We start from the raw sequence: 19,104 nt of genomic DNA, 5'->3' as shown, positions 1-19,104 counted from the left end.
TATGAAAGGTTAGGGGCAAATTGGTCATTTTGCCCAGAGGCGAGTTTAAGTAAAAAATGAACAATGTGAGGTATTAATAATTTATTTTTACTGATATTGTGACACCCCGAATGTGACCCTAGTCGGAGAGTGGTTTCGGGACCACGAAACCGAGTCACAAGAATAATTAAGTGTTATATTCCGTACTTATTGTATGTGGAATTGGTATGCGTAAATATTTCGTGTCTCGATTTTTATTAATTAGGTGCTAAATTATAAGAAAGGACTTAGTAGTGAACTTTGAAAGTACGATAGGGAAATAGGTGATGACTAATTAAAGCATGCATGCAAAATAATGGACTTGCATGTCAAATTCCCCTTTCTACAAGTAATGGCCGCCATGACAAAGAATATGGGTCAAACATGTCATGAAACATGTTTTGTTGGGCATTAGGGAGAAATAGTAAACAAATAAGCATGGGTAAGAAAAGAATGAAAAAAAAATGTGTGTGAGAGAGTGGCATACCCCATTGCCGTGAGTTGTAGAGAAGGAAAGAAAAAATTTTGTTCATCCTTTCTTTGAGCCAAAACTAAGGAAGAAGGAGGATTTTTGCTTCATGCTTGGTTTGGAAGAGATCTAGAAGGAGATTTGGCTAAGTTTGCATCAAGATTAAGGTATGTATGAGGTTGTGTTGGGAGTTTCATGCATGTTTTGGTTGCTAACTTGATGTGCATGTTAGCCATGGCTCAAATCTTTGGTATGCCATGGAAATGGTATTTGGCCAAAGTTGTTATAGTGATAAAGCCATTGCATGCTAAGTGTGAAGCTTGATGATGATGCATGCAATGATGGATTTTCTACTCATGAGTAAGATTTTGAGTTTTCTCTTTGTTTTATCATGATTAAAGTTGAAAAGGAGCATGATTGTCATACTTGGCCATGATGCATTCTTGAGCATGATTCATGCTTCTTGCATGTTAGTTAAAAGTTTGTGTTTTGGATGGCTATGGACACCTTGAAAATTCGCCATGCTCATATATGCATATATATGATTGCACATTATGTTTGGTTATGAACTAAGTGATGAATATATTGATTTAAAGAAGAAAATGTGGAAGAATGCTTGTGAAATTGCAAGCACAATTCGCCTAGCACACATATAAGTGCTTGATGCTATATTATAAGTTTTGGGCCACAATGTGCAAAGCATAAATTAGTAGATTGCATGCTGTTTTTGTAAGGTATTAAGTGCAAAATTGACCTCAACATGTACATGAATATTCGCCTTGGGTAGCCTATTGAAGGCCTTAGCATTTGCTTGATGCTCAAATAAATTGTATTGAATTGCTTGATGTAGTATAAAATGTGCATGACCATTGTGTATTCAAGCTAAAGAGTGGCCATATGACCATTTAAAATCCTTGTCATATTCGCCATAAGCAAGCACAATGAGGTTTTAATAAATTGAATTTGTTTGAATTAGCTCAAGAGCTAAGAGGGCCACAATTGGACAAGGGAAGGAAAAGGTGATCGAATAGCCGAAAAAGCCGTTCGACAACATCCGAGGTAAGTCCTCAAGAAGTGACCTTACTTGAATTATGTGAGATGAAATATGGATGTGTATGATTATTGATTATGTGTGTATGAGTATTTGAATTCCACCGGGCTAAGTCCCAAGGCGAATATGCTAATGATATTAATTGTGTTTGAGCCTTAGTAACGAAAATGAAATATGTATGTCCAATGATTATTGATGTATGTGTGCATGAGAAATTGAATGATATCCGGGCTAAGCCCAAGACAATTATGCTGGAAATTATATCCGGGTTAAGACCGAAGGCAATTGTGCTAGTGGTTATATCGGGCTAAGGCCAAGGCATTCGTATCGAGTTATTCTATCCGGGCTAAGACCAAGGCATTTGTGCACGTGATTATATCCGGTTATATTCGAAGAATCTTGGGCTGGAGGTGAGTGTTGGTTGCTGAAATGAATTTAATTAGTACACTCGGACAGCCCAAAGGATAAGGTACGTTATATGTGCATTGGAAAGTCGGCGTGTTTGAGCAACATTCGCTCAATCGACTAATGAATTTCAGTTATTGAATTGATTGATGCTTTGCGAACTTATACAATGATGAAGTATGAAGTAAGAATGTGTATTAATGAAATGATGCATTTGGCTATGTGAATGTATTGCTGTAAATTATAGTTCATTATATTCCTTGAGACTTACTAAGCATAAAAATGCTTACCCGTTGCTTTGGCTCTTAGTTTTCTAGATTTCGCTCGAGGCAATCGGATTTGGGATCGTTGAAGTCAAGTCATCCACACTATCAAGCCTCCATTTTGGTATAAATTTTGGTTGAACTTGAGATGGCATGTATAGGACTACCTCTTGTTTGTTAAATACGCTGTAATGTAAGTTTGTATGGCCATGCGAAAATGGCTCGAAAAGGGAGCATGAACTTAGACTTATTGTGGGTTGTATGTATATATATTTGGGGTCATGATGTGGCTATGGTTTGGAAATGGGAATGTTGGTCATATGATCAGCCATTGGCATGGTTAAAATGATCATATATGAACCTATGTATGGCAAGATTAGTTGAATCATGGAGACTACCAAATAGGTAAGTCCTACCTTAAAACAGATGCTGCCAGCTGCAGTGGCGTGAATGTGAAAAATCACCATAATTCATAGGAATGGAATCAAATAGTGAATAAGCTATGTAAATGAACCTTGATGAGTCTATTTTCATATGGAAGAAACGAAACGGTCATAGGAGTTACAGGTTAAGAGATATTAAAGCTATTGTGAGACAGGGCCAGAATGGTTTCTGGGTTCCCTGTCGCAACTTTAAAATTCACTATAAATTATCCAAAAGAATTAGGAGATATACCTTATATGTACAGATTCCATTTTGAGTCTAGTTTCATTAGAAACAAACGACACCAGCATTAAAGCCCTGTGCAGAGAGATATTCAAGTTATACCGCGCGAAGGTCAGAGCAGTCGATCCCTGTAACTTGGGTAACTTTAACTAATAAACTGTACCAATTGGCCCGACCAAAATCCTAGAAATAAATCCATGGATGTATATATGAGTCTAAATTCAGGAAAATTTACGAAACCAGTTTCCGAGTTTTGAAACTCGAGATATGATTTTAAGGCGACAGTGACGCAGTTTTCCAGCCTGACTGGAAATGTCAAATTGGTGGGCAAAAACATGTGAACTTGGTTTGTTAACCCTCGGGTCCGACACGGCGATGGTCTCGGGTTTGGGGTGTTACAATTTTATTGGTATCGAGCCACGGTTTAGTCGATTCTAGGACTACCGTGATGTGTTTGGGGTCTAGCTATACATGCCATTAAATGATGAATCGATAGTGTGATGAATTCGACAATTTGACTTCATGTTTGTTTATAGCAATGGATCCCGATCCCAACCGAAGCGATAGCTGATGATGTGGAGAGTGTGGCGCTTGCTCCGCGCAAGGGACAGCGCCGCGGACTCTCAACCTATGGCCAGCAATCCTAATGACGAGGCTAAGCAAGCCTTTTATAGTGTGATGAACGAATGGTTTAATCAATACATTCGAACCAACACGGCTGTTCCACCACCTCCATTCCCGACGAATGCAACCCCCGCACCTACAATACCTCCGGTGGTGACCCAATAAGGTCAGGTAAGCCCCCAGTCGATAGGATTCGAAAACATGGGGCCACTGAATTTAAGGCTACGGATGATGATGATGCCGAGCGAGCTGAATTATGGTTAGATAACACTATCCGGGTGCTTGATGAGCTATCCTGTACACCCGATGAGTGCTTAAAGTGTACCATCTCCTTGCTACGCGAGTCCGCCTACTATTGGTGGAGTACTCTGACTTCTGTGGTGCCTAGAGAGCAAGTGACTTGGGAATTCTTTCTAACCGAGTTCGAAAAAAGTACATCGATCGAGATTCATCGACCAAAAGCGGAGGAGTTCCTTGATCTTAAGCAAGGTTCTATGTCCGTTATCGACTACTGAACGAAAGTTTGTGAGGCTTAGCGATGCTGTGCGAGAATGCATTTCGTCCGAAGCTATTATGTGCAAACGCTTGAGGATGGGCTGAATGATGATATAAGGATGTTTGTTGGCATTCTCGAGATCGAGAGTTCGTAGTACTTGTTGAGTGAGCTTGTAAAGTCGAAGAGCTTAGAAAGGAGAAACAAAAAGCTGATGTGGGGATTGGAGAATTCGAAGAGGTCCTCGGAAAGTCTCTTCAACAAGCATCGAAGAGATTTCGAGATGATGCGAGCCGGTCTAGAGGCGTTTGGGATTTTCTAGACGAGGACGCGATCGACCCCCGTGACCACACGAGTCACCTCGATTGCGGTGGCGGAAATGATCGCCGAGAGAGGACGGAGTGTCCACATTGTGGCAAATGGCATTCGGGAGCTGTTGGTTTCGTGATCGCTCTGCTATAAGTGTGGATCGGCCGACCATTTTATGAAGGATTGCCCGAGGATGCATGAGCAGAATGCAAGTCGAGTGCAAACCCGGTGCTACCATCGCTCGAGGTAGGCCACCTAGAAATATGGGCAATGTCGTTGGCGGTCGAGAGGATCTAGAGATGCTACCATCGGATCGAGGCTCGTGCTCTGCTAGGACTTATGCCATCTGCGCACGCGAGGATCTTGCCTCTCCGGATGTTATTACCGGTACTTTCACTCTTTTCAATACAAATGTAATTGCTTTGATTGACCTGGTTCTACTCATTCTTATATATGTGAAACCTTAGCATCCGATAAGACTTTGCCCATTGAGTCTCTCGAGTTTGTAATTCGGTGTCAAACCCTTGGGTCATTACGTGCTTGTTAACAAAGTGTGCAAGAAAAGTCCCTAGTGTTCCGAGGTTCTTGTTTTCCGGCGGACTTAATGCTTTTGCCATTCGATGAGTTCGATGTTATTCTTGGTTTGGATTGGTTGACCATGCACGATGCGGTTGTAAATTGCAAGAGCAAGACTATCGATTTGAGGTGCGAATAATGAAATAATTCGGGTTGAGTCCACGGACTTAAAGGGGTTGCCATTGTAATATCGCGATGTTGGCCCGAAATATGTAAGAAAAGGTGCGGCGTACCTTGCGACGTACTCGATGACAAGGAATCGAGAAGAAACCCGAATCTGCGCGTGGTTTGTGAATACCGGATGTTTTCCGAAGAATTGCGGGTTTACCACTGTTCGAGAAATAGAATTTGGCATCGAATTGGTACTGGTACCACCCCAATTTCGATAGCTCCGTGATCGTATGGCACCAACGAATTGAAGGAGTTGAAAACTTCGGTTGCAAGAATTGGTGGATAGAGGTTTTGCTTTCTTGAGTTTTTCGCCTTGGGGTGCGCGGTGTTGTTCGTGAAGAAGAAGGATGGAACCATGCGACTATGCATCGACTATCGTCGACAACAAAGCGACGATAAAGAACAAATATCCGTTGCCACGTATTGATGACTTGTTCGATCAATCGAAGGGAGCCTCGGTGTTCTCGAAAATAGATTTGAGATCGGGCTACTATCAATTGCGAATCCGAGATTGACGTGCCCAAGGCGCCTTGAGCGAGATATGGTCACTATGAGTTCTGGTGATGCCGTTTGGGCTCACTAATGCCCTGCGGTATTTATGGATTTAATGAATCGAATCTTTAGACCATATTTGGATCGATTCGTAGTCGTGTTCATTGATGACATCTTGGTCTATTCAAGAAATGAGACCGAACATCTTTGAACACTGCGGTTAGTCTGCAAATTTTACGGGACAAGCAATTATATGCTAAGTTCACAAGTGTGAGTTCGGTTAAGAGAGGTAAGCTTCTTGGGTCATGTGGTATCGCGATCGGTATTCGAGTCGACCGAATAAAATTTCAGCCATACTAAATTGGAAGCCTCAGAAATATTCTTGAGGTTCAAGCTTTTTGGGGCTTGCGGTTACTACCGACGATTTGTAAAGGCTTCTCAACGATAGCCACGCCGATGACGGTTACTCCAAAAGGATGTTAAGTTCGAATGGACGGAGAAATGCCAAAAAGCTTCGATCAACTGAAAACTTATTTGGTGAAGCCCCAATTCTAGTGCAACCCGAGTCCAAGCAAGGAGTTTGTCATCTATAGCGACGCCTCTCTACTTGGGTTAGGTTGCGTATTAATGCAAGAAGGTCGAGTTGTGGCCTATCGTCGAGGCAATTAAAGCCACATGAGAAAAATTATCCGACTCATGATCTCGAATTGGCCGCCATCGTATTCGCCTTAAAGATTTGGCGACATTACTTATTTGGTGAAAGGTGCCATGTATACTCGGATCACAAAAGTCTCAGTATTTGATGACCCAACGAGACTTAAATCTGCGACAAAGACGTTGGCTCGAGTGTTAAAGGATTATGAGTGATCATTGACTATCACCCGGGAAAGGCGAATGTAGTTGCGGATGCCTTGAGTCGTAAATCGTTATTCACTTCTGAGCGATGAATGTGCACTTGTCTATCCGATCCGACGGTGTGTTAGTGGCTGAAATGAAAGCCAAACCATTATTGACACACCAAATTCGAGAAGCTCGAAAGTCGATGACGAGTTGGTTGCAAAGCGGGCTGCGTGTGTTCGAACAAGGACTCGGAGTTTCAAATCGGCGATGACGATTGTTTGAGGTTCAAAAGTCGTCTGTGTGTCCCAAAGAATTGAACTCATTTCGATAATTCGAATGAAGCCCATTGTAGCCGAATGGCAATCCACCGGAGTATGAAGATGTACAATGATTTGAAACGTCGATTTTGGTGGCATGGTATGAAGCGAGACATCTCCGACTTTGTTTCAAGATGTTTAATATGTCAACAAGTGAAAGCGGAACATCGGTGCCTTGAGGATTACTTGACCAATCACGATACCCGAGTGGAAATGGGATCGAGTCACAATGGACTTTGTATCCGGACCGCCATTGTCGCAAGTAAGAAGGATGCGGTTTGGGTCGTGGTAGATCGATTGACTAAGTCGGCCCACTTTGTCCCCGCACGCACGGATTTTTCAATGGACAAATTAGCGGAATTGTACGTTTCTCAGTTGTGAAATTACACGGGTGCCTATTTCTATCGTGTCGGATAGAGATCCGAGATTTACCTCGCGGTTTTGGAAAAAGTTGCAAGAAGCTTTGGGTACCAAGTTGCATTTCAGACCGCCTTCCACCCCCAAACCGATGGTCAATCCGGAGGGTAATTCAGATACTTGAGGATATGTTAAGATGTTGCGTCCTTGAGTTTAGTGGTTCATGGGAGCGGTATTTGCCGTTGATTGAATTCGCTTACAACAACGACTTTCAATCGAGTATTAAGATGGCACCTACGAGGCTTTGTGCAGGCGTAAATGCCGTACACCATTGTTTTGGTGAGCTTGGTGAAAGCAAGATTTTCGGGTGGATTTGATTAGGGATGCGAGCAGAAAGTGAAAGTAATCCGTGAAAGTTTGAAGATAGCCTTCGATCGTCGAAGTAAATGACGCGGATATGAAGCGTAAGGATATCGAGTATCGTGGGTGATAAAGTGTTCCTCAAGGTATCGCCTTGGAAAAAATACTCGAGTTCGGTAGTAAGGGCAAGTTGAGCCCGAGGTTCATTGGGCCATATGAGATATCGAGCGAGTCGGTCCGGTGGCATATCGTTTGATTTTGCCCTGAACTCAAAAGGTTCACGATGTCTTCCACGCTTCGATGCTTCGACGTTATAGATCCGATCCATCGCACGTGATTAGTCCATCGAAATTGAAATTCAAGCTAATATGAGTTATGAGGAAGAACCAATTCGTATCCTATCACGAGAAGTGAAAGAGTTGCGAAACAAGCGGGTTCCGCTAGTGAAAGTGTTATGGCTCAAGCACGGGATAGAAGAAGCTACTTGGGAGACCGAGAACTCAATGAGAGAGCGATATCCGAACCTATTTACGGTAAGCTTTTGGGACGAAAATCTCTTGAGTGGGGAGAGTTGTGACACCCGAATGTGACCCTAGTCGGAGAGTGGTTTGGGACCACGAAACCGAGTCACAAGAATAATTAAGTGTTATATTCCGTACTTATTGTATGTGGAATTGGTATGCGTAAATATTTAGTGTCTCGATTTTTATTAATTAGGTGCTAAATTATAAGAAAGGACTTAGTAGTGAACTTTGAAAGTACGATAGGGAAATAGGTGATGACTAATTAAAGCATGCATGCAAAATAATGGACTTGCATGTCAAATTCCCCTTTCTACAAGTAATGGCCGGCCATGACAAAGAAATATGGGTCAAACATGTCATGAAACATGTTTTGTTGGGCATTAGGGAGAAATAGTAAACAAATAAGCATGGGTAAGAAAAGAATGAAAAAAAAAAATGTGTGAGAGAGTGGCATACCCCATTGCCGTGAGTTGTAGAGAAGGAAAGAAAAAATTTTGTTCATCCTTTCTTTGAGCCAAAACTAAGGAAGAAGGAGGATTTTTGCTTCATGCTTGGTTTGGAAGAGATCTAGAAGGAGATTTGGCTAAGTTTGCATCAAGATTAAGGTATGTATGAGGTTGTGTTGGGAGTTTCATGCATGTTTTGGTTGCTAACTTGATGTGCATGTTAGCCATGGCTCAAATCTTTGGTATGCCATGGAAATGGTATTTGGCCAAAGTTGTTATAGTGATAAAGCCATTGCATGCTAAGTGTGAAGCTTGATGATGATGCATGCAATGATGGATTTTCTACTCATGAGTAAGATTTTGAGTTTTCTCTTTGTTTTATCATGATTAAAGTTGAAAAGGAGCATGATTGTCATACTTGGCCATGATGCATTCTTGAGCATGATTCATGCTTCTTGCATGTTAGTTAAAAGTTTGTGTTTTGGATGGCTATGGACACCTTGAAAATTCGCCATGCTCATATATGCATATATATGATTGCACATTATGTTTGGTTATGAACTAAGTGATGAATATATTGATTTAAAGAAGAAAATGTGGAAGAATGCTTGTGAAATTGCAAGCACAATTGACCTAGCACACATATAAGTGCTTGATGCTATATTATAAGTTTTGGGCCACAATGTGCAAAGCATAAATTAGTAGATTGCATGCTGTTTTTGTGAGGTATTAAGTGCAAAATTGACCTCAACATGTACATGAATATTCGGCCTTGGGTAGCCTATTGAAGGCCTTAGCATTTCCTTGATGCTCAAATAAATTGTATTGAATTGCTTGATGTAGTATAAAATGTGCATGACCATTGTGTATTCAAGCTAAAGAGTGGCCATATGACCATTTAAAATCCTTGTCATATTCGCCATAAGCAAGCACAATGAGGTTTTAATAAATTGAATTTGTTTGAATTAGCTCAAGAGCTAAGAGGGCCACAATTGGACAAGGGAAGGAAAAGGTGATCGAATAGCCAGAAAAAGCCGTTCGACAACATCCGAGGTAAGTCCTCAAGAAGTGACCTTACTTGAATTATGTGAGATGAAATATGGATGTGTATGATTATTGATTATGTGTGTATGAGTATTTGAATTCCACCGGGCTAAGTCCCAAGGCGAATATGCTAATGATATTAATTGTGTTTGAGCCTTAGTAACGAAAATGAAATATGTATGTCCAATGATTATTGATGTATGTGTGCATGAGAAATTGAATGATATCGGGCTAAGCCCAAGACAATTATGCTGGAAATTATATCCGGGTTAAGACCGAAGGCAATTGTGCTAGTGGTTATATCCGGGCTAAGGCCCAAGGCATTCGTGCGAGTTATTCTATCGGGCTAAGACCGAAGGCATTTGTGCACGTGATTATATCCGGTTATATTCAAGAATCTTGGGCTGGAGGTGAGTGTTGGTTGCTGAAATGAATTTAATTAGTACACTCGGACAGCCCAAAGGATAAGGTACGTTATATGTGCATTGGAAAGTCGGCGTGTTTGAGCAACATTCGCTCAATCGACTAATGAATTTCAGTTATTGAATTGATTGATGCTTTGCGAACTTATACAATGATGAAGTATGAAGTAAGAATGTGTATTAATGAAATGATGCATTTGGCTATGTGAATGTATTGCTGTAAATTATAGTTCATTATATTCCTTGAGACTTACTAAGCATAAAAATGCTTACCCGTTGCTTTGGCTCTTAGTTTTCTAGATTTCGCTCGAGGCAATCGGATTTGGGATCGTTGAAGTCAAGTCATCCACACTATCAAGCCTCCATTTTGGTATAAATTTTTGGTTGAACTTGAGATGGCATGTATAGGACTACCTCTTGTTTGTTAAATACGTTGTAATGTAAGTTTGTATGGCCATGCGAAAATGGCTCAAAAGGGAGCATGAACTTAGACTTATTGTGGGTTGTATGTATATATATTTGGGGTCATGATGTGGCTATGGTTTGGAAATGGGAATGTTGGTCATATGATCAGCCATTGGCATGGTTAAAATGATCATATATGAACCTATGTATGGCAAGATTAGTTGAATCATGGAGACTACCAAATAGGTAAGTCCTACCTTAAAACAGATGCTGCCAGCTGCAGTGGCGTGAATGTGAAAAATCACCATAATTCATAGGAATGGAATCAAATAGTGAATAAGCTATGTAAATGAACCTTGATGAGTCTATTTTCATATGGAAGAAACGAAACGGTCATAGGAGTTACAGGTTAAGAGATATTAAAGCTATTGTGAGACAGGGCCAGAATGGTTTCTGGGTTCCCTGTCGCAACTTTAAAATTCACTATAAATTATCCAAAAAGAATTAGGAGATATACCTTATATGTACAGATTCCATTTTGAGTCTAGTTTCATTAGAAACAAACGACACCAGCATTAAAGCCCTGTGCAGAGAGATATTCAAGTTATACCGCGCGAAGGTCAGAGCAGTCGATCCCTGTAACTTGGGTAACTTTAACTAATAAACTGTACCAATTGGCCCGACCAAAAATCCTAGAAATAAATCCATGGATGTATATATGAGTCTAAATTCAGGGAAAATTTACGAAACCAGTTTCCGAGTTTTGAAACTCGAGATATGATTTTTAAGGCGACAGTGACGCAGTTTTCCAGCCTGACTGGAAATGTCAAATTGGTGGGCAAAAACATGTGAACTTGGTTTGTTAACCCTCGGGTCCGACACCGGCGATGGTCTCGGGTTTGGGGTGTTACAGATATAGACCTCGACGAACCAATTTTGGAGGTCGAACGTGGAAAACAAAAGGTTTCGGAATAACCGAAATACGAACCCGAAACAATTACCAGGTAAGTTCGTGTAGCTCGAAGTAAACTCTTAATATACTTAAAATGTTTATTCTTGAATGTATGATAATTTAGATATTCATTGCATGATAATACATGAAATGTGGTAGTATAAGTTAACAAGAGGATTGAAGATCCTGATTGAATAAAAAGGATATCTGGTGGATTTCTCGAAATGAATTGACGGTAAAAAGGATCTAGCCCAGACGGGTAATCTGATTTAGGATTTGAATTTAGCCTGAACTGGTAATTCAGATCTAAGCTTATTAGAGCATATGTCGTTATAAGGGATTTAGCCTGGACTGGTAATCCTGACAATTGCTCTATGAGTTTATGCTACGGGGGATTTAACCTGGACTGGTAATCCTGCCGTAAGAGCGAGGTTCACGGGAGTGCATACTTAAAATGATCACTTGCATGATTTGATGGTAAATGGGATATCCATTGAGATTCCAAAAAATTCAACGAGATTAAAATGAAAAATGAGAATGAAAATTCTTGAATTGATGAACTCATCTATGATTAACGCTATAATGTATTGACATGAGACTAACTTGATGATAGAGCGTATGTGATAGGGAAATTATACTATACTAGTTGGAATAAATGTCTAATATGGTAGTATGCTAAACAACTGGTAAGTTTACCTTTCTGTTATTCGAACTTACTAAGCATGTTAATGCTTACCCCCTCTCTTTTTCCCTTGTCTTACAGAGCTCACGGACTCGTGAAGATTGGAAGACAATTGGAGCACCGATCACACTATCAACTTGTCTTGCTTGGGTACATAGAAACTTTATTTTGTTATAATGGCATGTATAGGATTCTTGGTTATTTTTTTTATGTGTGTCATTTAGCTAGCCAATGTAAGGGCTTAAATGATATGCTTATTCATTTTGTATATGGCCATGAGATATGGCTCATCTTGATGTAGGTTGTAAACCTACTAATTGTGCATGTTTATGTTTGAATGTTTCGTGAGATGGTTAATGTGATATACCATGAATGAATAGTATAATGTGGCCAAATCACTTGAAGACGATTTGGGTTATAACTGGCATGATGTATAAAATGAGCTAAGTATATAATGTGACTAGTAAAATGGTAACCCTAAAACAAAGAGGGTAATATCAATACAGGTTAAGAAGAGATATGAAGCACCATGCATGACCTTGGCTAAGAAGGTTTTAATGGTACATTTATACCATGATAGATGTCCAAGGAACATATTAATGTGTATGGATGTTTGAGGGTTACCAAAGGCTTGGAATATAGCCTACAAAAAGGGTCCACACGGGTAGACACACGGGCATGTGTCTAGGCCGTGTGTGACACACGGGTATGTTTCTAGGTCGTGTGTGACACACGGTCAGTCCCCATGATCATGTTGTATGGCCGTGTGTCCCTTGCACCTAAAACTTTAAGTCAGTATGCATGGTAGTAAACAAACGGGCAGAGACACGACCATGTGTCTCAACCATATGAAGAACACGGCCTAGCACACGGGCTTGTGCCTTGGCCGTGTGCCCCTAAATCAATCATGATGTCAGAAACAGAATGTCTACATTTTTGCACATGAGCTGTGACACGGGCGTGTCATGGCCGTGTGAAGGATACAGGTTAGGACCACGGGTGTGTACTCAGGCGTGTGAAAAACCCTATAGGTTCGAAATAGAAAATAATTCCATATGGGTAAGGGACACGGACGTGTGCATTACCTCCACACGGGCGTGTGAAGCTTAAACCTAGAAATTTTTTCTAAAATTTTCTTAAATTCTTGGTTTAGTCCCGGACTGCTTTTAACGAATGTTTTGGACCTCATAAGTCCATAGTAGGGACAATATGATTTTGTTTGATTATTTTTAAATTGGAATGAAATTTTATAACCCATTTTTCTCGGAATGTCCATGTTTGTGTACGGTAATGCCTCGTGCCTTATCCCAGTCTTGGGTACGGGTAAAGGGTGTTATAGTTCCCTTATCTATTGTTTCGGGTAGAGATCCAAGATTTTCTTCATGATTTTGGAAGAAATTACAAGAAGCTTTGGGTTCATAGCTGCATTTTTGCACTACGTTTCACCCACAAACGGATGGTCAATCTGAACGAGTTATTCAGATACTTGAGGATATGTTGCGTTGTTGCATTCTTAAGTTTGAAGTTAGCTGGGAGAAATATCTACTGCTAATTGAATTTGCTTACAATAATAGCTGCTAATCAAGTATAAAGATCGCATTGTACAAAGCTCTATACAGTCGTAAATGTCGAACACCGTTGCACTGTAGTGAGCTCAGAGAAAATAAGATTCACGGGGTTGATTTGATCAGAGAGAGTGAAGAAAAAGTGGAAGTAAGTCGTGATAGTTTGAAAGCAGCTTTGGATTGAATAGAAATCATACGCAGACTTGAAATGGAAAAGGTATTGAGTTTCAGATTGGAGATAAAGTGTTTTTGAAAGTGTCGTCGTGGAAAAATAAAATACGGTTTGGTCAAAAAGGGAAATTAAGTCGAGATTCATCGGACCTATGAGATTATTGAGTGAATTGGGCCAGTGGCATATCGACTATCTTTACCATCTGAGATAGAGAAAATACATAATGTATTTCATGTGTCGATGCTTCGACAATACCAATATGACCATTCACATGTCATTTCCCTAACCGAGGTTGACATTTAGTCTAATATGTCATATGCTGAAGAACTGATTCGAATTTTAGGTCGTGAGATAAAAGAGCTGAGAAATAAGAGAATCGCATTAGTGAAAGTATTATGGCATCGGCACGGGGTTGAAGAAACTGCATGGGAACCCGTGGATGCTATGAGAAAACAATACCCGAACCTATTCACTGGTAGCATTTTCGGGGACAAAAATCCCTAAGGGGAAGAGTTGTAACAGCCCATTTTGAGTCAAATCAAAACAGTTGTGTAACAACCCAATTTAGACCTTAATTAGAATAGTAGTTTCGGGGCCACAAATTTGAGTCAAAAAAATATTTTAAAAAATTTTTTGGTGTTTATAGTATGTGAATTGATATTGTGACAGTTTTGTGTGAAAATTTTATCGTTTGTATGCTCGCTTTAATAAAAAGGACTTAATCGCGTAAAATGAAAAAGTTGGCTACCAATTGTTTAGGTGCCGAATTGTTATGTTCTTTATATTGTAGGGTCCATATGTTGCAATTTGACCATTGAAAATATTCATGGACGGTAATGGGCTTATATTATAAGGTTTTAAGATTTGTAAATTAGTTAAATATGTTAATATAATAAAACATAACATAAAAAAATAGAAATATGCTTGTTCATCGTGTGCATGACCGAAACTTGAGAAAGAAAAAAAAGAGTTTATAAGCTTTTGTGTATTCGGCCTTGTCCAAGCTTGATTAAGGTAAGTGTTTTTCTAGGTTTTTGATAATTTTTATGTTTTTGAGATCGCTGCTTCGAGTACTAGCTAGCCCATGCTTGAATTTTTGAATTTGATGATGAATTTGAGATTTGCCATTGTTTATAGTTTGATGATTTTTGCGTTTGATGATGAAAAATAAATATATATTGTTAGATTTTCAAGTTTAATTAAGTGATTTTTAGTAAAAATGCCTATTTATGATTAAATTGTGAATTTTTTAAATTGAGGGGTTCAAATGTGAAATAAATGAAAGAAATGGGCTGTTAGGTCCCTTAGTGAAATTAGGCCAAGCATGGGTGTGGTGAAATTTTGAATATTTTGTGTTTTGTAAAAAAGGGACTAAATTGTGAAAAATGTGAAATGTTAGGGGCAAAAATGTAATTTTCCCATTTATGTGTTTTTAGATGAATTTGAATGAATATATGATTAAATAAGTCAAATTTGTATTAATTTAGATCAAGAAAAGAAGAAATCAGATTTGACTCGGGGGAAATCTAAAGTTGTTGAATAATCACTCTGGTCCGTTCGTCTTTGTCTGAGTAAGTTCATAAGTAAATAATTGTTGTTAAATTCATATGAGAATGTATTTAACCATGCTGAATTGAATTTTAGTAACTATATGTGTGTGCTGAATTGATTTATAATGAATATATGTGTATGTACCGAAGTGAATTAAGCACGAGAGAATTAATTACGAGCTTGAATCAATCAAATTACGACATCCGTAAGCCCTGTATGAACCTTAGGAATAGTTAGGATACATATGTCATGACATAGGATTACGATATGTGATTTCGTGTAAGACGACGTCTCGGATGTTGGAATCGATTTGAGATTTACGTGTAAGACCATGTCTAAGACATTGGCATCATATATGATTTCGTGTAAGAACCTATCTGGGATAGTGGCATCGATAGTTGATTATATGTAAGACCTCGTCTGGGACGTAGACATTGTACGAGCTTTTCGAGCTATCCGAGAATCCTTATTGATTTCGAATGGTTCAACGGGCAATGTTAAGTTAAGATCGAATGTGAAATCGAGTTAAATGGTTCAGGCATGTGCGAAGTTATGTTCATGAAATTAAGGTAAGTTTAGTACTTGAAATGATGGTATAAATTATGCATGTTATAAAAAGTGATTTATATGTACATGTGATTGTTTAAATTCGACCAAGTGATATTATACTGTTAATATTCTTGTTCATTGTTTTATAGATTTTGGAAAGCTAGTTACGAGCTCAGGGATCGTCAAGGAAGTCCGTAACACTATCGGTCGTTATTTCAATATTTTATAAGTTTGAAACTTTGAACATATGGCATGTATAGGCTTGTTATATTATGTTTGATTTTGAGTTGTATATATTAGGCCATGTGGAAATGGCTTAATCATGATGCTTAAGCTCGGTTATATATGTTCATGGTTAATATGTTTGATGTGTTTGGTTTTGGTAATTCAGTAATGAGTAATGCAAGGCATGATGCAGATTAGGCCATGAAATTAGTTTAATTTAGAAGGTGCTTTTTTTTTTATGTGTTTGGTGTGATGTTTGGACTTATAATTCGGCTTGGTAATGAGATAAGGATGGATGTATGTTCGGTATATGGTATGTATTAAATTGTTTAAGGAATGTATATGTTATTATTGCTATTAGGTTCGGTTAGTGAAGGTAAGAAATGAATATGCTACTTGACTATTTTGGTTAAGTGTTTTGGTATAATTTCAAATGGCAATTGAGAATTATGATTTAGGTATGTTTTGGTTAGCTTATAATGAAATATTTAAAAGTGTAAAATATGATTTCATATTCGGCTAATGATAGGCAAATTATGCATAAATAAATATATGATATGTTTTCTTTGTGATTCGGTTTTTAACGTCAATTTGATTAGTTTAAAGTTTGATTATAATTATGTCTAAAGTACTAGACGAATTAGTACTAATATGGTCCTATGGAATCGGTTATTTATTAATGAAATGATAAATGGTGCACATTCATATTCGACTAAAGATAAGTAATTGAATATATTTATAAATGATGTATATGACATGTTTGCATATGAATCAGTTTGAAATGACAAGGAAAATATTTGTGTCATGAATGATTGGTTGATTATTTGAACTATTATAACGTACGTGTATAGGTATATATTCAGTTCTGGAATAAAATGAATTGGTATGATTACATGAATGATATTTATTATAGGAGTTTTAATGTCGTAATATTTAGACAATAAGTTCGGCTAATAGAACTATAATGTACTTGTAAAGTGATGTGTTTAGTTTTGGAGTTCGAATATGGTTCAATTGATAAGTACATATGTGCAAAATTTTGTAATGAGAAAATGGGTATATTTGTTCATATTGACTATTGCTAATGCAGCATATGTGAGTGGATATTAAGTTGTGTAATATGACTCATTTGGTTTTAAAATGTGCATGTGTATTGATTTTGAAGTATGGAATGTAATGAATGTCTGTTTGAGTTGTAATATGACTGGTAATGCCTCGTAACCCTATTTCGGTGACGGATAAGGGTTAGGAGTATTAAATTTGATTGGTATTAGAGCTACGGTTTAGTTGGTTCAAGGACTATCGCAGCGCGTGGGAGTTTAGCTATACATGCCATATTGATATACTGCGATAGTTTGATGATTCCTGACAATTAAAATGTGTTTTCGTATAGTAAATGGATCTCGATTTAGCCATAGCAGATGACGTGGAAAGTAATGCACCCGCTCCCGCACAAAAGACAGTGCAATCTGATTCTAGACCTATTACGAGTAGCCACGAGGGAGAGGCTAAATAAGCCTTCTTCCAGATGATGAACTAATGGTTCACACAATATATCCGTAAAAATCCAGCTGCTCAACAACCTCCACCCCTGCCTAATCTTCCTCAGATACCTATAATACCTCAAGTTATTAATCCGATGAGATTAGCGAGCTAAATTCTGGCTTGATAATACTATCCGTGTTGATAAACTGTAATTTATACATATTTTTACCCCATGTTAAACACATTTTATGGATGATTTTCTATTAGAATTGGCGAATTCGATGCTCCTAATTCTTTAATTTCATGTTTTATACTTAAGAGAGCATAGGAGAGCGAAAGAAATGAGAAATGAGCCAAAATCAGAGAAAATGGGCCAAAGTACGAAATCAGCACGGCCTCAACCTCCTCACACAGGCAGACCACACGGCCGTGTCAATTTGGCAGGCTCGAGCACGGCCTAAAGTAATCGCACGCGGGCGTGTTACACAGGCGTGTCCCTGCAGAGCCCAAGTTGAGTCCAATTTGGAAAAGGCTAGTTTTAAGGGCTCTTAGGCATTTCAAAGCCTATAAATACACCCTATACGAGGAAGAAAAGGGCGGCACAGAATAGGGAGTAAGGAATTACTCCAAGAAAGTCGATTAATCCATCTCAGAAGCCGGATTCATCATCAAGACTGAAGATCTCTCCTCAATTTCCCCTTCAGGAGTTTTGGGTTTTCTTTATGTTTTGTATTCTTTATGATTCTGAGATGTTTTCCTTTTTAGTTATGAACTAAATCCCCTAAATACCTAATGGGAATGAAACCTAAGACGAATCTTGTTATTATTTTCTGGATTGTATGATAAATATTTAACATGTTCTTAATTATGGGTTCATAATCCTTGTTTTGATATCCCAAAAGACTGATTCAAGATAAGCTATTATTCAGAGGAGGAATAGACCCTGTCTAACAGTGAATTTGTCATAATTAAGCAGAGTTGATTGTGCGTTTAGACATAGGGTGACAAGATTTTATCGGATTAGGGTGTAACCTAATAAGGGGATCCATAAATCGAGTTAATGCAACCCTAAGGTTTGAATTAGAGAAAAGTATCAATTATTCAATCTAGGGATTAGACGTTATTAGTCTTGAATAGGGATAATAACATAACTTAGGGATCTTAACGGAACAAGTTAAATGAATAAATCGTCCGATTCGAAGCCAGAATAACAAGTACAGTGTAGGTGGATTTTTTCCTTAGGTATTGTCTTAATTCAATTGATTTTCCCAAAAGAAATTCCCCAATTCCATTCTCTGTGAATTCTTAGGTTAGATAATTAGTTAGTTAAAATAAAAACCTCTTTATTCTTAGGCTAGATAATAAAAAGACAGTCATTACTAGTACTTTTAGTTCCTTTGGGTTCGACAATCTGGTCTTGCTAAAATTATACTACTGTTTGATAGGTACACTTGCCTACATCGCGATAATAGTTAGTTTCAAGAACGATTAATTATAAATATTTTAAACCTATCACGAAATCACGCGATCAAGTTTTTGGCGTCGTTTTCGGGGAACTAAAATTTTAGGAACACTCAATTTTTATTACTTTAGCCATTTATTTTTCTTGCAATCTAATTTTATTTTTAATTTTATTCTAATTTACTAATTTCCTTTTTCTTTCTTCTTATA

This window comes from Gossypium arboreum, chromosome 10 (genome assembly GCF_025698485.1).
Source record: "Gossypium arboreum isolate Shixiya-1 chromosome 10, ASM2569848v2, whole genome shotgun sequence".
NCBI classification, from domain to species: domain Eukaryota; kingdom Viridiplantae; phylum Streptophyta; class Magnoliopsida; order Malvales; family Malvaceae; genus Gossypium; species Gossypium arboreum.
The sequence above is the reverse complement of the archived record's forward strand: the minus strand, read 5'-3'. Positions refer to the sequence as shown.